The sequence below is a fragment of the Thermobia domestica genome, chromosome 4 (assembly GCF_964235325.1).
Source record: "Thermobia domestica chromosome 4, izTheDome1.hap1.1, whole genome shotgun sequence".
Classification (NCBI taxonomy): Eukaryota; Metazoa; Arthropoda; class Insecta; order Zygentoma; family Lepismatidae; genus Thermobia; species Thermobia domestica.
The window spans coordinates 3,807,250-3,830,392 of NC_137457.1; the positions used below are offsets into that span (position 1 = coordinate 3,807,250).

The 23,143-nt window shown below is 39.1% G+C and overlaps 1 protein-coding gene across 2 annotated transcripts in view; it reads left to right on the forward strand.

Annotated features, from left to right (window-relative positions):
* The first annotated feature begins 10,031 nt into the window (after positions 1-10,031).
* LOC145683237 (uncharacterized) overlaps positions 10,032-23,143 on the forward strand; it is a 40,108-nt gene continuing 26,996 nt past the window's right edge. For both annotated transcript variants that reach the window (XM_081754606.1, XM_081754605.1), the window contains exon 1: positions 10,032-10,167. The gene's annotated coding sequence lies outside the window, so the exon portion shown is untranslated. The remainder of the gene's footprint in view (positions 10,168-23,143) is intronic.

The following is a 23,143-nucleotide window of genomic DNA, read 5'->3' on the forward strand; positions in this document are numbered from 1 at the left end:
TACATCTTGATGGATTTTCCTGGTAGTTTAAACTCAAACTGGCAGACAAGAAAAAAAGTATAGGAAACAAAGAAACAGATACAAACCCATTTTTGTTTTGATATAGAATTTGGCTTACCTCTCTTTCTCCGTTTGGGAATCACTTTGTTGCAAGTTCCAGATATTTTATTAAATCCTAATATAAGTTTAGTTTACAAAATTAAAGCTAAAAATGGCTACTTACTGTAAGTAGTACTGATGTCAGTTGATCGTACGTTTGTGTCCCACGGTCCCTGGATCAGATGTGCCATTATCTCTGCCCAGGGACCATAGAAAGGGGTGTATAGGACCACCCCTCTCAATTTTGGCAGGTTACGTTAGCCAATCCCCTAAATTTCTGGAAGAGTACATTCTTTGTTCCTAGAGTACTATCATACCAAGTATTTAAATTTGGCAATTTCCAAAATTAATTGGGAGTGGTCCTATGTACCCTTCCTGAAGTTTAGGGATGGACTAACGTACCCCTGCAACAAGTTAGAGGTTATGGTCTTATGCACCCCTGAGCAGGGACCAAAACATATGAGCGAGGGACCAAAGGGCACAAACGTGATCAACTGAATCAGTACTACTATGTATGATTTTAGTCTAATGGTAGTAAAAGCTCATTGTTTCCAGAATTTATTCTTTCCTTAGTTCATATTGTGTAAGTATGTTTGAAATAGTAAACTTGAATATAACATCTTAATGTTTTGCTGTTCGAATTTTAATGTGCTCATAACAAATGTCTTTATAGATACATAGGCAAACTTGTTCTGCGTAACGTCCAACATAAAATGTTTTTAGATCCAGAAATATTATTAATTTAATTTGTTCAAAAATAAATAACATTTTTTCTAGTAAGTCTAACTGCTACATTTGCAGAACAGTTAATGTTAACATTATTAATTTTTTTACTAAAATATTTTTGGCGTAGAACGTTAGTCTGTTACACTGTTCAACAAATTTTGATCGAAAGTATGTAAATTCTTTGAAATTGCGATTTTTACATTCATTTAAGCATAATATGAAAGGAAATGATAATAGAAGAATTTTCTTAGCTCAGGTTGTGAAGAAAACGCCCTTGTACAACAGTAGCTGTATATATACAAATGTATTAATATTTATAGAACATTTAAGCAAAATCCTTGTAAAAACCTACATTTCACTTTTTTTTTTACCTATTTCACTGTGATGTGATAAGCTGGGGAGTTAAGAAGTACCCTAACCTATAGCTTTCTATACCCTTGTACTTCCTTTTTCAAAATTGCGCAAATACCAGTTTCACAGCGATACAGAAAATAAAGTAACCGTGGTCAAGTTAAACATTAACAATTCCGTAATAAAAATCAGTATTAACATCAAAACATGAAAAATATGTACAAATACCTTTTTGTGCAAGAACTACACTGCAATTTAGACAAAAGTTTCAAGTCATCCCTTGTACAGGATTATGTTTATTTTATTTTGAGCGTCTTCGCTTGACTTGACTTTTGTAGGTTACATCTGGAGCATCCCTTGCAATAGTCCAACAGTAGTCGACCAATATGTTAGAACTCCACTTTCCCTCATATCTCTTCTCCATGGCTGGAATATTTTGATGGAAACGCTCACCATGTTCATCACTTACTGCTCCACAATCTTCGGGAAAGAAGTCTAGATGTGAATGAAGAAAGTGGAGTTTCAGAGACATATTGCAACCAAGATTTTCGTAGCACAAGAATAACTTTGCTACCAGTTGTTTGTAATTTGTTGCTCGGTGTCTTCCCAAGAACTGTGAACAAATACTCTTCAAGCTTTCCCACGCAGCTTTCCTCTCACCTTGGAGAATTTCGTCGAACTTGTGATCTTTAAATTGTTGCCTAATCTGTGGCCTTATGAAAACACCCTCTTTAACTTTGGCATCACTTAATCGAGGGAATTGCCCTCTTAGGTACTTATAGGTCTCATTCTCTTGGTTCATGCTCTTAACAAAACTTTTCATAAGACCTAATTTAATATGTAAAGGGGAAGCAAAATTCGGTTAAGATCTACCAGTGGTTCATGCTGCACATTTTTCACTCCCGGCTGAAGAGTTTCTCTGGTACTCCAATCACTTTTGCGGTAATGAGATCCACGATCTCTACTGTCCTATTCACATATAAAGCAACAATACTTTGTATACCCTAACTGCATACCTAGCAACAGTGCTATTACTTTAAGGTCACCACAAATGAGCTACTGAAAATCGTAATATTTAATGGCTTGAAGTAAAGTTTTCATAAGATTCCTTCATATGAACTGCGTAACCTACAGGAATTGAAGGAAGTTCATTTCCAATATGTAAAAGCACTGCCTTTAAACTCACCTTGGACGAATCTATAAAGAGCCTCCACTCCGTAGGTTCGTAATTAATTTTAAGTGCCCTCATGAGACCATTTACATCTGTACATGCCACAAGTGTGTCTTCCATAGTAAAAAATGAAGTGAACATCTCCCTATTCTGATACACTGAAATATTTACTTTTTCCTGCAATAAATTCCATTGCTTTAAGCGTGACGCTAAAATTTCGGCTTTGCTTTTCGAGAGGTCCAAGTCTCTGATTAGATCACTTAGTTCCTCTTGCGTAAGTCTATGTGGTTCACATGGAGGTTCTTCTACAACAAACGTAGGGTCCTTCGAAGTACTTGATTCAGGAGCTTCAACTTCTTGATCATCATCAGGAAAAAGATCGTATTCTTTAGGTGAGTCAGGAACAGGTAGTCCTTCTCCATGTGGAACAGGGCGCATTCCAGAAGGAATGTTAGGATAGATCAAGACCCGCTTTTTCTTCGTGGAAATTTCCTTCTTGACGGAAGGAACCATACAAAAATAACAGTCTCTGATGTGGTCGCTTGGCTCCCTCCAAATCATGGGCACTGCAAAAGGCATTGAGCGCCCCTTCCCATTAATCCAATTTCTTAGATTGCTGGTACAAGTGTTACACACAATGTGGGGTGCCCAAGATTTGTCTTGGTCTCCAATTTTACAACCAAAGTAATATTGATAGGCTTTTCTTATTAGTGGTATTATAGTCTGCTTTTGTGAGGAAAATGTCACTTCCCCACACACGTAGCAGAAGCTATCCGCACTGTTTACACAATTTCGCGGCATCTTTGTTTATTGAAATCCTCAAAATGTCACTTGAAATAGTTCCGACAATTTGAAAATATACATTCGAAATACCAGTATTTTTGCGTACTTGTAGTTGTATTTTTATGTCCTGCACTACACAAACGTCACACCCAAAACGCTGATAACTGCACTAAACCTGTCTTTTCTAACAATAGCAGAACACTACTGAGATAAGGAACACAATGAAACCAAGCGTTCATATAGTTTCTCCAATGTTGCCGGATCAGTGTAACATTTTACCCCAAACGAAGCGAATATATTTATTTTTAAAGCGTTATTATTAGACATGCCTGTAAAACGAAAAGTAGAGCTAATATTCGAAAATAACTTTCAAATTCGTGATCAGCACCACAAAATCAATAAGAATTAGCTGATTTTGTTCAATTTACATTTTCGTTGTTGAACAGTGATCTACAAATAATTCGTACAAATTAGGAAACCTAATGTCCATGATTCAGTCAGCAGCTTAATTTAGGGATACGGACAAAATCTCTCTGCCGAAACATCGCTGCCGAAAATCTCGCCGGCCAAAACCTCGCGAGGCAAAACCTCGCCGCCCAAAATCTCGCGTGGCCAAAATCTCGCGTGGCCAAAACCTCGCGTGGAAAAAACCTCGTGGTCCAAAACCTCGCGGGACAAAATCTCGCCGAGCCAAAACCTCGCGTTGTCAAAACCTCGAAGCCCAAAATCTCGCCGGGCCAAAACCTCGCCACCCAAAACATCGCGTGACCAAAACCTCGCCGCCAAAACCTCGTGGGCCAAAATCTCGCCTGCAGCTTAATAAAAATTTTAGTGTAGTATAACAATATCTGCTGCTTTTCTTATAAGTAAAAAGAAAAAAAGAAAGGAAGAGTTTGGTGTGGTGAGAGTAGGGGCGCCGGCGCCAAAATCTCTAGCTACGGATCTGTATATATATATATCACACTCCCACTCCCTTTTGTTGTGCCGACAAAGTGAAATTATAAAAGACATCCCAGACTCGAACCTCCTCTATGTTGAAAATTTGATTGAGATCGGTAGGATGGCTCAAGAGGTATGTAACAAACATAGCCATTTAATTTGTATGTATATAGATTTCCAAAGCATGCATTAGAATTTTTCTTGCCATTATTTTAATGTAATTATGTGTTATTACTAAATATATACATATAGTAATATATAAAACATTCTACATTGAAGAAATCGTCTTGAAGAGGTTTTATCCTGACGACATTTCTTCCCGGGCGACACTACGTCTCGCTTAATTTAGACCAGGCGAGATCATTACAACGAGGTTTTGGTCAGGCGAGATTTTGGGTATGGCGATATTTTAGGGCGCGAGGTTTTGGCCCGGCGAGATTTTGACCCGCGAGGTTTTGGGTGGTGAGGTTTTGGCCAGGCGAGGTTTTGGCCCGCGACGTTTTGGGCGGCGAGGTTTTGGCCAGGCGAGATTTTGTCCCGCGAGGTTTTGGGCGGCGAGGTTTTGGCCAGGCGAGGTTTCGGCCCGGCGAGATTTTGGGCCGCGAGGTTTTGGGAGGCGAAGTTTAGCCAGGCGAGGTTTTGGTCCGCGAGGTTGTCGCCGCGAGGTTTTGTACCCAAACCTTCATTCATTTCTCGTCATCACCGTCTCCTTTAGTCTACAGGGCATAATCGTGAGACGTAAAACTGTAAGATTTAATTTAATTTTCATCACTTATTACACTAATTTCCTTAATGTGGTAATACGCCGAAGAAATCTGCTTGTTTGAAATTGTATCAAATCGTAAAACGGGATATACTTCAACGGAGTTTGTTTAGAATATTTCATTCAAGCATAAATGGGGAACAAACGTTTAAGTTTGGTCTATGGTGGAATGACAAAATATATAGAACTCTTATCTATATTTAATTTAGTCTATTGTGACGGGGGCAAATAGCCTAGAACAGGCCTGTAGCCAGCCTGATTTATTAGGGGGTAGAAATCAAGACTGAGGGGGCAATGGCAAACACATCAAAGAATATCATAAAATTGTACATATTTTTATTTATTTATTTTTACAGAATCTGTATTAATTTTTGAATTATTGAAAGCGTAAATTTTTCTTTCATCTTTGTGTGCTTAATACAAGTTCTTTGTGAGGTACTTTGTTTCATATTAATAATTCAAATTGAAGTATTTATTTTTTAAACGTTAGAGCAAAATTATATTATATCAATTTTATATTATATCAATACAAAATAGAATTATATGTTTTATTCAACGTTTCCATTCAATTGTCTACCTTCCAAAATAAGCGAGACACTACACTTACAGTTTATTAAAATTGACAACTAATGTTGTGGACTATGATACTGTTGTTTTGGAAATGCACCTGGTATCCTTGGATGCTTGTCATGGTTACAATAATAGGACACAGTTTGAAATTCTTGAAATGGATAAAGGCAATTGAAGATATTTGGTGCATCTAGCAAGAAACATATTATAATTTTACACAGAAATGAGTAGAATTCGCAAAGTTCAATTTAATTTGCTAAATATAATTACAAGAATTTCACTGATTTTGAGTCAGTTTGAAAACTGTTCTCAGCGTTATTTTTGGAGGGGGCAAAAATAATTTAGGTGAGGCAGTGCCCCGTTTAACTCCTCTTTAACTACGGGCCTGGCCTAGACTGACGTCCCCGTTAAAGAATATTTTATTTATATTTATCGACTATATATCTAATACTTTAATTCTGATTAAAATAATAATAAAACATTTATCAAACCTATCAACATGTTATGTTAGAATTGCGTGAATTATCTTTTAAAAAATCTAAAAGATAACGAAGTTCTTAAGAAACATATTGTCTTCCTACTTATGTTATTTCTAACTACGTTATTCGGACACAATTCTCAGAAATACCATTTTTTTTAAATGATAAGAATGATAACCTTTTATTGTTAATTTGATTATTTGCCTCATTGCTTTTATAAAGACAAAGATACGTGTCTGATTGATATATGTCACATGTCTAAAATATCTGTGTAGACTCGAGATTGCAAACTACGGGGTGGATAGAAAGTCCCTTATCAAATCATATAAGATGTAAAAGAGTTGAGCTGCTCATAACTGGTCATGGTAGAAAGAAATAAAGCTAGGGATGGGCAGAACCGGTTCCTAGTGGAACTGGTTTTCGTCTCTGAACGGATCCGGTTCTGGAAGATCCGGTTCCGAAACAGGTTTTTCGGATAATGGTTTGGAACCGGTTCCTAAGATCCGGTTTTGAAACTGGGTTTTCAGATCCAGGTCTGGTTCTGGTACCGGATTTTCGGACCCAGGTTTGGAACTGGTTCCGGAACCGGTTCTGAGAACCGTATCTCCAAGAACCGGTTCCGCTGGAATCGGAACTTTGTGGCCATCCCTATGCTAAATCCGAGCTGCTGGCAGGCTGTGAATAGTGTGCTAGATGAAATAGTGGAAGAGGCAGGCAGTCGCACAGGCGGCGGTCGCTCGTATCATTTATCTAAACAAACTGGGTAACTGGCAAGCTCATTGGCTAAACAGGCAAACTGGCAAACTCATTTGGCTAAATACCCACTGGTGGATCATTTTTTTTATCTGGGGGGCACAAGCGGGTCTGGGCGGGGAGGGCACAAGCGCATGGTCCTCTTTACAGTGTTTTGAAGGGGAACTTTGTGCCTCCTTTACGGGTCTTTGGGGCTTTCGGATCCAGGTCTGGAACCAGTTCTTAAGATCTGTTTCTGGCACCGGATTTACGGATCCAGGTCTGAAACCAGTTCCTAAGATCTGGTTCTGGAACCAAGTTTTCGGATCCAGGTCTGGAACCGATTCCTAAGATCCGGTTCTGGAATCGGGTTTTTTGATCCATTTATATAACCGGTTCCTAAGATCCGGTTCTGGAATCGGGTTTCAGATCCAGATCTAGGACCGGTTCCTAAGATCCGGTTCAGGAACCAGGTTTTCGGATCCAGGTCTAAAACCAGTTCCGGAAAAGCATCTGAAAACCGGATCTCCAAGAACCGGAACCGAAACTTTGTGGCCATCCCAAAAATGAATCTAAAGGGGAAACAATTTCATGTAATTGGACGAGTAGGCCTCCATGATGGTGTCTACCATCCTGATTTCAGCTTGAAATTTTTAAATAGAGAGTGAGTCTTGCGATACATGAGACAGGTCTAGAATTAAAATAAAATGAAACGCTAAGAGTTTGGTTACAATCAGTAGAAAGTGATAAGAACAGCTTCTTATAGAATGTGCTAAATGAGTTGAACTTGTTTCTTATATACTGTTAAGCACTTTTCTCAGATGCACACATAGTGTTGAAAGTTGTAAGTGTTATAGTTAAGATTTTAGATTTTAAATGCACACGCTATTGCCTTCAAATGTCCTCAAAAGCAGAAATCAAAGGTATTTCGAACTGGGGAGAGTGGAGCCCATTCAACAATAATGGTCTTTTCCCAATTCATCTGCCAGGAAATTTGGTGAACATTAAGGAATTGCCGTATATCTTTTGTGTAATGTGATTCAGTCTCTATTTGTTGTAATGCAAGATATAATGAGACCTACATGTTTAATTGACAGCGTTTTCAAAGGACAATCGACACGTGCTATGTTTTTATGAGTTAACAAATAAAATTAATAGCGTCATGGATATTTTTTAGTTCGTTAATGTCTTTGGACGTCTGGAAGATCTCCAAGCGTCGACCGATTCTGTTTCCTGGAAACTCTGGAGTAAGTGCGCAGTGCTACATGTTATATAGAGTATCTTGGTTAGGGTTGCCATATTTCTTTGATCCAAAATACGGACAAGCCTTAAAATGACGACCCATCAAAAATATGGTGCCCAAACACAGAATAAATATTTTGAAATTTCGTTCCTAAAAATCACCATTTTAGGTAATTACACAATTGTTTATTTTAACACACAAAACACTATTGGAAGCTTAACATGTTTCATTTCTTTTCATTAAGACAAATATAATAAATTACGCAATTAAATTACGCATATTAAATCTAACCAAAAGAACCCTGGAATGGAAAAATGAGACACTTTTCAAAAAAAACATAACCTACTTGATTAATACCGGTAGTATCTAAAATATGTTATATGATGGAAACAATTCTTTTCGCCCGAGTTTTCAGCGATTTCCGACTCGAAAATTTTTGAGCAGCTCCAAAATCTGTCAAATACGGATATTTTTTAATTTCATGCTTTGTACGATACGGACACAGACACGGACTTAAAAATACAAACTGTCCGTACAAAATATTGACATATGGCAACCCCAATCTTGGTGGATGTCATTGTTGAAATTCAAGAGTAACAGCATGTGTAGCCAGCCAAAAAATCTAGGGGGGCGGTAAAAGTTAGGGGGGCCGACCCAACCATATCAGAGTTCATCACCATATTATAGTTCATTTGCAAGCGTACCATAAAAATTTTAGGGGGCAAGTAAAAATTTAGGGGGGCCCACCCTAGCTCCCCCGTGGATACGGGCCTAATGTGCACTTCTCTACTGAAACATCAGAACGATGTCGATGCGTTCTTCACACGTTGCCGAAGTTCAATAACAGCAAAAGAGTAACTTAGTAACGTTACCACATTCATAAATTTTTGCTGGTGAAAGTTCGGTTAATTAAATGAAATGAAAACTTTGAGTTTTATGTCCCACGGTTATGCCGGTTAGACTAAAGGAGACTGTGAGAAATGAGTAAAATGGTGTAATGAAGAAAGTGGGAGGAAACGGGAGAACCCCGAGGAAACCCACGCACACGGTGTTTGTCCATCACAAAGTTCACTTGGCGGGGACTGGGTGGAGGAAACGAGAGTACCCGAGAAAGCACACTGACACAGTATTGTCCACCACAAACTTAGTTGCCGGGATCGAACTAGAGACCCCACGCACTAGAGGTAAGCACTTTACCACTAAACCATCCTCCCGCTTGTGCTCCATCGTGCTCTACGTACATACGCATACAAGGGCGTAATAAGTAATGGTAATATTGTTATAATTCGTATGCATAGAAGAATACTGGATATATTTCTTCAATATAATTTCCTCCAATCACTATCACCTTCTGCCATACGTGTGGAAGGCATCGTACACCCTCAGTGCGTCAATCTTTGCCGATGTCGTGCTGGGACCGCAATGTGGCGCGGAGGGCTTATCTTGTGTCGTAGTGCTTCCTTGCGAGAGCTGGTCTCTTCATTTTGGCGAAAAGGTCGTCACGAAGTCTCTGGAAACAAAGTTGCTGAGGAATTATCATTCAAAAGATTACTCCAAATTAGACAGGGCTGCTTTACGAAGAATTCTTCTCAAAACGGTCTCTAAACCTACACACAGTCCACTAACTGTTTCTCAACTGTGTAACTACAACCATTCACATCAGTTACAGCTTCACAATCGAAATGTTCCAAGCGACATTGAAAGCAGCTGTACCAGACAGTTAAAAAAAAAAAAAAAAAAAAAAAAAACGTAAGGAGCTAAACACACACACAAAGTAAACTTCCAATTAAACTTATCACAACAGAAATTACAGTCACACTGTTTTCTCTGATACTCAAACTTGGGCATATTGAGACTTTTCGAATATTTGAGTACACGCAAGACTCAATTTAATTGGATATTTTTCTTCATTATTTTGAGCTAGATGTTAGTGTCTTTTAAAAAAGTTTTTACTGCCTGAACATTCAGTACTCAGTAACGATACATCTTTCTGCTTCAACCGGTTAAGAATTTCGAAAAAGTGTCAAATTATATACCCGAACTGCAGGTCTCACTATGACAGGACTTCACTAATCTTACATAATATCCACAAATATTTCATAAAATGGTTTCCAGATTTATTTTTATTAACAATTAAAATATTTTAACATGTTACTATAGCACTAAGTATTATTAACGACATTGTTCTTATCATTATCTAGATATTTAATGTTTCATCTAAAATATACAACTAATTCTTTGAATTATGTTAAAATGTTCTGTTGTCTAGCTACAATGAACGTTATACGAGCGTATATAGTATAATGTCAATGTAAGTAGTTTTTTTTTCATATATTGTTTCATGTAATTAAGATTAAAATGGCATAGTGCTGCACTCGACAAAGAACTTTAGCCAACCAGATATATGATATTCTAAAATTTTGTCTTTTAGGATAGAGCTAAAAGATGGTTACGAGTATTTGGGCTTCCCCATTCATCTTTTATTATAAAAGTTTTCTCTTATATACGATAGTAATAAATAGTACCGGTAGAATATAAGTTCCTGTAGATATCTTCGAGGTTTTGCTGGCTACTTTGTAGGAACCCAGTGACCAAGCGTCTTAAGACGATTGAAAGAAAGGCTCTTGCGGCCAAAGTATATGTAGGTGCCTCTCAGAGACCAAGTATCCTAGAGAGGAGGATAAAACCCAGAAACCAGGTTTCCTAGAGAGTGGTAAAGTGTTTGCAGAAACCAGAGGTCCTAGCAAAGTGAACTCTTACGAACAGCCGTCCTAGAGAGTGGTAAGGATACAGGAACTCTGATAGACCAGCATGGGCGCCCAAAGGTTGGGGCAGGGTGGGACCCAGCCCCCCCCCCCCCCCTCTGGCTCACGAAAACAACTTAAATTTCTTAAGATTCTTTTAATACAAGTAACAAAATACCAAACGTAATATAGCAACGAGGATGATGAGCCCCTCCCTAGAAAATTTTCTTCGGGCGCCCATGGAGACCAGGCTTCCAAGAAAGTGGAGGTAATGATCAATCAGTGGATTGATGCTTTCTTAGGTATTCTGGCTCTTTCTATCCATTGACAATGTCTTCTTCGTGGTTGTCGTCTGACGTTTGTATACAGCCATTTTACAGTATTTTACGATTCTAGATCAACACTGAAGATCTCGTGCTGCACCAGGTTTTGAATCTGAACTACAGAGTTAAAAGCACATCCGCTAGCCACTCGGATACACAGGAGCACATCATGTCTTACATAAGTTTCCGATGCTTATTCACATAAAGGGAACACCATTAGTTGGCAATACTTAAGATGTGTGATGTACACTCATGTCCAAAATTATTGTCGCATGTCGCATAAATATGTTGTTGTAGGAATATAATTTGATAAGGAATTCGCCTGGTATTTCTTATAATGGTAGTATGTGTATAATCGGCAAAGACATGTATGTAGCAAATTTCAAGTCAAAAGAGCAGTAAATAAGAACAATGAAACGAAAATAAAACTTTCTTGTCCATTTAGCAAGATTTTGTTTTACTTATTCTAATTTTCCTATTTATGATTCTTTTCCTATGAAATTTACCACAAATATATGTTTCCCCATTTTACATATAATATCATTATTAAAAGTACCGTGCAAAATAACTATCAAATTACAAGAAGATAGTTATAGATATGCGACAATCATTTTGGACATGAGTGTACCAATACTAAGGTTGCGTTTGTAGGGTCTGGCCGTTGTCAGTGGTGTATTCGGCAAAAGTCTATAATACGTCAGGATGGATACACGGGGGCGTGTGGTGAAGCTGGCAGAACGAAGTAGTGCAAATGAGAGACTTCTTTGAGATTCAAAGAGGCCAAATTGTGAGTGAGCTGCTATTTATCGGTACAAGTGCATCTAAACTGGCGAGTGTGCGAGGAACAGTTTCTAAGGTGGTGACGGCCTATCAAAACCATTCCAAACCAACTTTAGCAAAGAATAACAGTGCACAGAAGAAACTTTTTACAACGAGAAGGGTCCCCGAGCATTGTAGTGAGTTGTCATCAAAGATCGTACAGCTAATGCGATAAAAGTGACTCCGAAAATCAACCAGCACTTTGAACTGTGTATTGCAATAACCACAGTCCGACGAGAGTTTTATAACCTCAGCACTCGCGGTAAGATTGCAATTTCCAAATCGCTGATCACTACCAGTCAGCGTTTCTTCCAGACATGTTTTTTTTTGGGGGGGGGGGCACTGCCGCCCCACGGAGCTCTGAGAATGCCCCGCGGAGAAGATCAAAATAATACGTCTACAATATAATAATAAATACAATAGTATCAACAGTGCCCCCGGAATACTAAGCGTGCTCCCCGGAACATTGTGTTTGAAAGAAACACTGCTAGAACAACGTTTTAGCGCGAAGCAAATGGTGCCAAGAACATGAACAGGGCATCATCAATGATTGGCAATGCATAATATGATCCGGTGAGTTCACTTTCGGATCATTTCCATTACGTAGCATTTATGCATGGAGTGAAAACACAAATTGCTTATACTCTGAACTGTTTTTCACTTGTGAAACATGTCAGTGCTTCTCTGAAGCTATGGCTGCAAATTCCTGTTATTCTGTGGGCCATGTGAAGACGTTCACACTGCACCTTACTACTAGTAATTGTGTGGACATTTTACTTGATCACATATATCTTCTGGTGCAAATGTTCTTTTCGGTCAATGACGAAACTATGCAAGATCGTAATGCAGCAATTCGTCTGTTGGAGATGTTGATACGTGGTTTTATAAATATTGGTAAGAACTACAGCGCCTAAAATTATCGTTGAACTCACAGACCTTAAACTTGTTGAACAACTCTGGTCAGTTCTGGAGCTTACAGTCCGGAACAGATAACCTCCTGCAACCTCGCTGGCTGGACTGGTACTGCCCTGTATGATAACTAATAAACGATACAATATTCCTTTGCAGAGCACTTATGACTTATAGACTGCATTCTATAATGAATCAGAGCTGTTCTCTCTTTTAATGGCTATCCCACGCCAAATTAATGAGGTAAGAGCATTTTCTTCAAATGTTTCCATTATTTTGATAACTATCTTTAGAGCCAAATTTTACAAAGAAATTGTCCATACTTCTCACATTTATACATTGTCTCTATTGTCCATTACATACCCATAGCATATTCCTACTTGTATTTTTACTTTCAAGAAACATATGATTTAAGTCACTGAGTTTAACAAATCAATATATTTCTTAAGAAAACGGTTAACTTCACATATGAATAGTCCCAAGATTTGTTTTTGTCTTTTTTCTTTATCATAGCACTAGTATTTTAAATCTTTAGTAAACATCTCGCAGCAAACATGAGAGTGCAGACGTTATATTTAAAAAAAAAAAAAAAAGCACACAGACATAATACTTGAATACTTAAGTTCATGTGAGCTCCTCAGAGTTTGCGAACAGCAGCGGTGCTAGATCTAGCATAATTTGCATGTCTTATAATCTAGCATCTTGCTTTTAGCATCCTGCCTAAATCTAGCATAATTTCAGCAAGTTTATCAAAAAGCCGCAAAACCTGGAGATGACAAAGAAGTTGGTCGTAGGAACAAAAAGAATGGCAGAAATGTATCCTCTCCCATTGATTCATACAGTCGGTAAACCATACAGGAAGTCTTTTGTGCGAAGCAAGTTCGAAACGGCGGGAGGTAATCCCTTTACCGATGCCGTTAGACAAGGGGCGTACATACAAGTAGGAATATGTTGTGGGTATATAATGGACAATAGAGACAATGTATAAATGTGAGAAGTATGAACAATTTCTTTGTAAAATTTGGCTCTAAAGATCGTTATCAAAATAATGGAAACATTTGAAGAAAATGTTACCTCATTAATTTGGCGTGAGACAGCCATTAACAGGAAGACAGCTCTGATGAAAATGAGTTAGAAAACGAGTTTTATCGGAGACGGTAGCTTCTTGACGTTAATACCCGGCTATTTGGTAGCGTTTGCAAATCGTTGTTTATTGCTCATGCGTACGCTTGGAATACGCTGACCATGTATTTAAATGTAGATGGCTAATCACAAACGCGAAAGCAATAAAAACGCGGAGAAAACTTCAGCTCGAGCGTATTTGGTGCGTTTCGGAACAATAGACCGCCTGCTGTTTAAAAGATGTCTAAAGGAAGGACAAAAAGGAAAGACGTGTTGCCAGGCAAGGGAATTTTAGAAAGAAACAGCTGCTTGCAAGATGCTTTGTGCAAAGTATTGGAACTTTGTTAGTATAGACCTGTACCTGAAAAAAGACCCGAAAACCCTGACTGGCTCACAGTATGATTTATAACTCTGGCAAAAGTAAAATTACCGAGTAGCCACTTAACCGCGTTCCCTGCGGGGGATAATGCAACACATAGTACACAAATGCAGGTGACTCAAAGGCCTTTCGGCATGTGCTTGACCCAGCCCACCCCAAAGATGCTCTTTTGCTTTTTTTTGTGTGTGTGTGTGTGTCTGTGTGTGTGTAGCTCCACCCATTTTTTTCTAATCCTTTGACTGCGAGGTCATTTTGTTTCAAAATACGTAAACAAACGCTTTGCATTTATTTATGCCACATATTTTCCTTTCTTTATTCTTCTTAGAAGTCAAGATTTTCCTGCTCTTAGGCCCCTTTTAGACGTTATGATAAATCATCAAGGGTAGAGATTTTTTATCATATGCAAGTGAGATATTTTCTATTTACACATAACGATATTTTCCGGAGATATTTCTAGCACATTGTCAATAGAGTCTGACATCTTTTGGAGATTATGTGAACTACTTCAGAAAATTTGCGTTTCTCCTGGACGAACAAAAGATGACCACGATGTTTGAGTGTGTGTGTGTGTGTGTGTGTGTGTGTGTGTGTGTGTGTGTGTGTGTGTGTGTGTGTGTGTGTGTGTGTGTGTGCCGTGTCACTCGGAAAGGGACAATTCCTGTTTCTCGCTAATTTGTGTTTCCCTATTCCTACTCGTACAGAAAAGAGATGGCAATCATGTGCTGTTTAATGCTCCGTGACTACTAACCACAAAGACAACAGATGAAAATCCTGTAACGTTCAGTGTTGCCAACTTACTAGAATAGATATGGTGGGGATCTAAAAAGTGGAGTTCTTTATGGAACACCCTTTATATGTGTCTTTTGCATGTCAGATTTACAGAGCAAGATCGACAGTATTTATTTTGTTAGTATATAAATCAACCAAGACAAAAGGAGAATAATATGAAGGAATTTTACGCACCTGGGTCCAAGCAAGGGCGCCGATCTCGCCCCCAAAGCTCATGTGGAACCCCCTTACTGTATTTGTAAAATTACAATAATTAGCACAATTTGAATGCAGTTTGTTTTAAAATCCTCATATATGCTTTCTTCATGTAAATGGGCTGCCCAAATTTAGAGAAATCGGCGCCCTTGGGTCCAAGACAAATGTTCACCCTTGCGTCCAAGAAAAAATTTTTGCCGCTCCTCCCTTACATTTTTCGTATTTAGTATAGGTCTAATTAATTCGGCTGCGTCTGTTTACGTTGAGCCACCAGCGAGTGGGGAGGGGCAGGGCCGTACACAACCAAATACAAGAATTCCGCTGCCAGTCAATAAGCAATAGCCTCAGCTTGTGCTATCCCCAATAGCGTTCGTAGACAAGAAATCTTGGTCACACTATTCTGCAATAGTGTTTCCAGTGTACATATGTCTCGCTTAAATTTCTCTCTCATGGTCAATCTCTTCGTTTAAAATACCATACTTCAATGTCTATTTTTTTTTTTTTTTTTAAATATACCGTGTAGGGATGTTTCCTGTGGCCCGTGCAAAAATATGGACTTGGCTTTACGTATGACAGGTTTATGACCCTTTTAAAAGTAACAACATCTCAGTTTTTATAGTCTTACTATTGATATCTGTTGGCTTCTTTCATTCTTTTTTTCTTCAAAATTTTATTACCAACACTAGTCACTAAATATCATTTGAAACGATCTGCCACTTTGAGTGTTTTCTGTGTATTTGTAATACTTAACGTAATGTATCCATTTTAAAAATTTTATGCAATTATTGGCTGAAAAAAACTTTTAAAATATTATACTGTATAGTCATGTCACGGTATGAACCGTCCTCCAATCACGTAGGCACTAGCATCAAACGCAGAAGACATCGTCTTATAGAGCGCTTGTCGTTTGCTGCTGCTGATTTTATGTCCTTGAAAGCAAATCGGTTCTTCGCACGTCATGCCAATACGCAAAACCCGTACAGCCGTGACTGATTGGCTATTTTTAAAGGTGTGCACTGAATTGCAACACATCATTAAGTCCACGTCAGCGAGGGTAAACAAGTGGGTTGTGCCAGGCTGGAAGTTACAGCAGTTGAACTATAGTCGCATTCCCCAAACAAACTTTTCATTTAATCTCCGTTTCGAAACGTGCTATTAAGGCAGACTACTAAATATTTTTCAAAGGCTAACAATTTTTCTTTTGCCAGATTTTCGTAAATGAAAAGAGATAATGGAATGTAACTTACCTCAGTAATAGATAATGTTATTCTACACCCGAAAATATGAATAGGAAGAATTTTCAGTGTTGCCATCCATAGAAATTACAGTGTGATCAGAATTTGAATTACCCAAAAATCTAGGTTATGAAAGCGACCAGAAAAATGAACTCAACGGCGACTGATGACTTATCATGCTGTCTGTGTTCCTTGTTAACTACTTTTTAAATAATATTTGTATTTATTTTGTAATAAAGAGTACAAAATAAATATTTTTTTTTTATAAACAGTCGAAATAAAATACAAATATTATTTAAAAAGTAATTAACAAGGAACACAGACAGCATGATAAGTCATCAATTGCTGTTCAGTTCATTTCTCCAGTCACTGCCATAACCTAGATTTTTGGGTAATTCCAATTCTGGTCACACTGTAATTTCAATCGAGGGCAACACTGAAAATTCTTCCGATTCGTATTTTCGGGTGTATAATAACATTATCTGTTATTGAGGAAAGTTACATTTCTTATCTCTTTTCACTTACGAAAAACTGGAAAAAGAAAAATTGTTAGCTTTTGAAAAAAATATTTAGTAGTCTGCCCCCTTAACCCAGTTTTTAAATATGGTATTCCATATCAATCATAATAATGAATTTCAGGCTTCCAAAGTATGCTATGCATAATTATTGAAAATCATAAAGAACGAATATGTCCGTGTATTCTGTCGACAGTTATCACAGCAGAAACGATGAGGACAAGGGTAGAATCGATTTTCTAGGAATCAATTTAGCGTTCCATAAATAAGTTCTGTCTTCTCCCATAATTATTTTCGCACCGGAAGTGGGAGAAAATAAACTATTCCCGGTTTCAGTTCTGATTACCACAGAGCAAGAACGGTAATAAATAGCAAGAAGCTGTTTCTGGCAATCGGTTAATCGAACCAAGAATATATATTCTGTCTTCAGCGTAATCTCCCTACTTCAGAAAAAGGAGAAATTTATTGCCATCTTCGGTTTCAACCTTATCGTTTATAGAAAATGAAAGCTCTCAGTTTAACGTCCCACGGGTACGCTCTTTAGGCTAAGAGAGATGCAAGTTAATGATGATGATGATGATGATGATGATGGAAGAATTGGGGAAGGATAACTTGGGAGGAAACGGGGGTACTCCAAGAAAACCCACGGATACAATGTTGTCCACCACAAACATACTTTACCAGGAAGCGAACCAGTGACCTCACGCACCAGAGATAAGCATTCTACCACTAAGCCAGTGTGCCCCCCCCTTAATTTTCACAGAGAGAAAATGGTTAGAGATAATTAAAAATGACTTTTTTTATATTGCTTCAGTATCTCACACAAAAAGTTCCGTATTGACTTTTATTCGTCTATTCAAAGCAGACATGTTGAAAAACCAACGACTTCAGGTATCAACACTGACTGCAATATCATAAAACGGTAATAAATATGGAGAAACAGTTTTCTGATATGGGTTCAGTACCGCAAAAGTATGTTCCATTCCGACCTTATTTCTTTATTGCAACCGGAGTACTACATTAATTTAATAATCCAATTTTAATTTTTCTAGAGTGAAAACGGTAAGACCAACGGCGCCGATCCTGGGGAAGCAAAGGGGGCCCGGGCCCCCCAAAGCTCATGTGAGCCCTCGCATTGTATTTATGAATATACAATATTTGGCATAATTTGAATGCAATTTGTCTTAAAATCCTCATATATATGCCTTCTGCATCTGAATGGCCCCCCAAAATTTACAGAGAAATCGGCGCCCTTGAGTAAGACATACCGGGAAATGGTTTTTTGACATGGCTTGAGCGCACTAGGAATAAGTCCTCTCTTTGGCCTTATCAATCAATTATAACAGGAAGTCATACACCTACTGTTTCCGTTTCCTGTAATGAACTGTCATAATTTGAAAGTCTACTGTCTAAGACCAAATAAAATTTCTGAGATCTCCTTTAAAATGCATGATTTTTCTTCTGTATCTCTGACCATATTAAAACTATCTACCTACTAAAATGCCACAATAGCAACAAAAGCGCTTTTTTTTTTTGCTAGCCTGAAGCTAGCCCCACCCAAGGGTTACGCCCTCGACTCGGGAAGAAGTAATAAGGAAAATTGAATATGGACTACTGTTGTTGGGATAAGTGATATTTATCCATTTATTTATTTATTTATTTATTAACATTTAATGGTCATTGGATTTTATGATCTTATGATCATAAACATTGGCATAGGTAGTTATGAAATGATTATGTGGTATGACAGTAATGAGTACGTGCAATACACGTCACAACACATAGGTGAGGTTAGAAGAACAAGTGAGGTTATCTTCTCGCCCCGGGGCTACGCGGGGCATTAATGTAAGACAGTTGGTGCCCTGTTAGTACAGTAGGATTACTGTGGATGATGTGATGGAAAGATGAAATGTGAATGAATATCGAGATGAAATGCATCGAGAAGAGGAATGTCGGGATGATTCGGAGGGACAGTGTATCGATAAAGGGTAAAAAGCAGAGATAGAGGGGTGGGGCGTAATGGTGTGAGAGTAACGAAGTCGGCTGCAGTATATACTGTGTCCATGAGTAGAGGGTGGTTCATTGTCAGTCGATGAGTGATATATTTTAACCGAAGATGTTCTATGTGGGAAAGAAGTGTGGGAAAAGTTATGCGACTATAGAGATCGGCAGTGGGACTAGGTAAGGATATTCGATAAGCGATTCTGAAGGCATGACGTTCTAAGATTTGTAGCTTTTTATAAAAGAAGGGTGCTGCAGGTATCCAGGCTGTGAATCCGTAAGTCAGTACTGGTCGGAGAAAGGCTTTATATGTAGTGAGAACTGTAGAGGCGTTGAGACCCCAGTTGGTGCCAGTCAATCGACGGAGTAGATTAATTCGATTATAGGCTTTGGTCAAAATAGATTTTAAGTGAGGTCTCCAGGTGAGATGTTTGTCCAAGAGAAGTCCTAGATATTTGGCTGTGTTCGAAGTGTGAATTCGTGTTCCTTGGACGGAAACATTCAGCAAAGTTGGGTTGCGGTGAACCCTAGTGCGTCTGCTAGGAGGCACAAAAACAATTGCTTGAGTTTTGTCGGCGTTGATTTTAAGTCGCCATTTGGAACACCAGGAGGTGAATAGATCGATAGCTTCCTGAAGATGTTGGTTGATGTGCTGTATGGTTTTGCCAAGTGCCAGAAATGCAGTGTCATCCGCGTATTGAAAAGTGCTGACTGTTGCTGGAAGAGGTGGAATATCTGCCACATAGAGAAGATAAAGAAGCGGAGACAAAGCAGATCCCTGTGGAACGCCTGAATGTAAAAATACTGGATGAGATAATGAATTGTTAATGGAGACGTAGGCTATGCGTCCAGTGATAAAATTGAATATAAATCGTATGTAGGTGAGAGGCAGATTATATTTAGTAAGTTTGTAGACCAGACCGTGGTGCCAAACAGTATCAAAGGCTTTCTCTAAGTCGAAGAGAACCAGACAAGAAGGTTTCGTGGAGAGAAATTGATTGTAAATATGATTGACAAGACGAAGTAGCTGATCATTTATGCTGAATTGAGGGCGGAATCCGGCTTGGTAAAGAGGTAACAGGCGATGATCTGTGCAGTAAGTGTGAAGGCGAAGAACTAGAATTCGTTCGAAGATTTTGCTGAGTGTACTGGTTAACTGAATGGGGCGGTAGGAAGAAACAAGATTGGTAGGTTTGTTAGGTTTCGGAAACATTAAAGTTTTGGACATTTTCCATGTGATAGGAAAGAAACCTGTGCGGAGTATGAATGTGAAGAGTATAGCCAGGAAATGAAGGACACAGTAAGGAGCCTCTTTAATATGCCGGTAAGAGATATTGTCCATGCCAGGTGCACTGTTGCGTTTTCGTTTGGTGACAGTCAGAATGTTATCGACTGTGATAGGTGTTGTAAGTTCTTGGGTATGACCCAATGTGTGGCTGAGTGCGGGCTGGAGGTGTGGAAATTGAAAATCAATTCGATCGACGGAATGTCGAGGATTAGGATGTGTTAAAGGCGGTGTGAATATATCCTGCAGATAAGTAGCGAAAGCATTTGCCTTGTCAGTATCAGTTTGAAGCGGTTGATTATGAAGAAGAATAGGATATGTGGTGATACTACGTTTGCCGCTGAGTTGATTGAACCTTTTCCAGTACTGCGTTGGATGAGAAGTATCAGCTAGCGTATTACAAGTTTTAACCCACTGCCGATGTTTATATGTTGTGATGTAATTGGTGACGATGCGTTGCATGTATCGGTGGTGAACTAATGATTCTCAGTTTCCCGTACGCTCGTAGTCTCGGTAGAACTGACGAGATCTACGTATGAGCGGAAGATAGTGCGGAGGTAATTTGGGACTGTATGGATTTGAACTGGATGTAGGAATGAAGTTATTGGAGGCCTGATTGATTGTACTGGTAAAGAGATTAATAGAGTTATACATGTCGTCTTCTGATGTTGGTTCGGGAATGTTAGAAAGTTTTGCAGTTAGGAAATTTCGATATCCGATCCAGTCTGCTTTGTTATATTTGAGGGATTTGCGTGTTAAACTTTTGTGGTTAGAGGTATTAGGATGCGAGCGGTTGATGGTAAGCTTGATTGGCAAGTGATCACTTCCTATTGGATCCAGCACTTCAACGGTACAGGAAGATAGTAAGTTTGTAGAAGTAATTACAACATCAGGTGTGGTTTGAGATGATGGCCGAGTGTGCTTCGGTAGCTGATGAAAAGTACCAGTGGTGTGAGTTGTAAGGAAGTTGAGAAAAGTCTGTCGCTGTTGAGGTGTTCTGCTATGGATATTGATGTCGGCCATGATGATATAATATGGGAAGTTATTTGAAATATACTGGAAGAAATCTAACGGAATAATATGACCAGGTCGAACGTAAATTGTAGCAAGCGTGATATACAAGTTTTTGAAGTAGAGGGTTGTTATTAGGTACTCTGGAAGATTGTGCTGTGGAAGTTCGTAATGACGACACGGTATAGAAGGGGGAAAACCTATTGCAACTCCGCCGTTAGCACGTCTAGCTGGCATATTACTGTCTTTTCTTGTGACGGAATATCCAGATATTTTGCAGGAACTTCGAGGTGTAAGGCGAGTCTCATTGAGAAGAAATCCTGAAGTGCGGTGTTCTTGCAGTAGAAGTGCGAAGAGTGGTTTGTGCTGGATGAGAGAACTGATATTAACAAATATAAAGGATAACCATGATGATTCGTAAGAGAAGGAAGATGGAATTAGACTTCGGTTTCGAGTGGACTGACATGAAAGTATACTTTATGCCCGCTGTAAGTAGCATGGAAGTTCATATGAAAGATTGCACGTGTTGAGTATTGCAGTTGTTGTAGGATGTGAGGGCGGTGAAAAGGATGAATATTTTGAAGTGTGAGTGTGATGAAAGCAAGGAGTTGTTCAATAGTGACGGCCTGTTGTTTGTCAGTAGGTATAGAAGAAGACGGAATGGACTTGGTGTGATGCTGCAAAGGAACAGTCATTTCAGGTTTGGTCGGTTCAGGAGGAGGTCGCTGCTTGCACTTGTAACTGAATGCTGGATGTTGCTCATGACAGGTAGAACAGGTCGGCGGTTGAGCAAGGTTTTGACATTGTCTCGTATTGTGTGGTCCGGAGCAGTACCCACAGATTGGCTGGTTCGGACATTTATCAGTAGAGTGAGCATTATATTTTTGACATCTTTCACAGCGTAAGGGTAGTGGTGGCTGAGATCTAGAAGGCTCGACTCTATGGCGTTTCCGATATATGTATGCCCCATTTGACAGAAGATCGTCGATGGTCTCTTGAGAGTGTGTAAGAACTCTCACCATATAGGTTAAGCCGTTGTTATTACGAATGCGAATGCATTTGGTTATGGTATAGCCTTCGAGTGTAAGTTCGTCAGTGACTTCTTGGTCAGTAATATCAGTATCTACGCCTCGGATAACCACTGACAGCAAAGGCTCTTTACGTGGTGGGGGCCGTTGTTTTAGCGGTTTTTCTGCGAGTCTAGTCAGTGTAGTGCCTTTCCCAAAGATTTCGAATCCATGTTTATTGAGCAGGGTAGTTCGAAAGTTTGCATCGGGAGTCCGTAAGATAGTCCCGTTACGTGTAGGTATGATTTGAGAGATGTTGGCGCGTGGCATGTATTTAACTAGCTGCTTGTACAGATGGTGTGCCTGCGAGTACTTTGGATCAAAGTTGGTAAGTAGAAACTGATAGGTTTGTGGACGAGTGGTCTCTGTTAATTCGGGGAAATTTTCGAGGTCCATTACAAGACCTGATTCACTAGCTGTATCTGACAAGTCGCCTTGATGGATTTTCTTTGGTGGCGGTGACTTTTGATGGTCAGTATAGGGTTTCCCGATTAACGACCTAGCAGGACTGGTGTCACGACTCGTACTCGGATTGTTGGCACCTTTACGTTTTGCTCCTGACGCAGTAGCAGAAGGGGCAGCTAGAACCATAGGTAGGCCATGATGATGCCCTAGGTCCCGTGAAGTATCAAGGGACATGATACCGATCTTTGGCCCGAAGGCAGTAAACAAAGCAGTGTAAGCCTAACTGTGTGATGATGATGAGATGAACAAAGGTTAGACTACCCGTTTGGATAGTAGTCTAGGTTGAATAGCTCCCGTTGCCTTTACAGTAGAACCAGACGCCCTTGGCTGGATCAGTCTGACGTCAAAGTTCTCTTGAGAAGGAACGACAGAGTACCCGGGATGAGGAATAGGAAGGTAAACGTACATCCACAGCTGATAAGATCGAT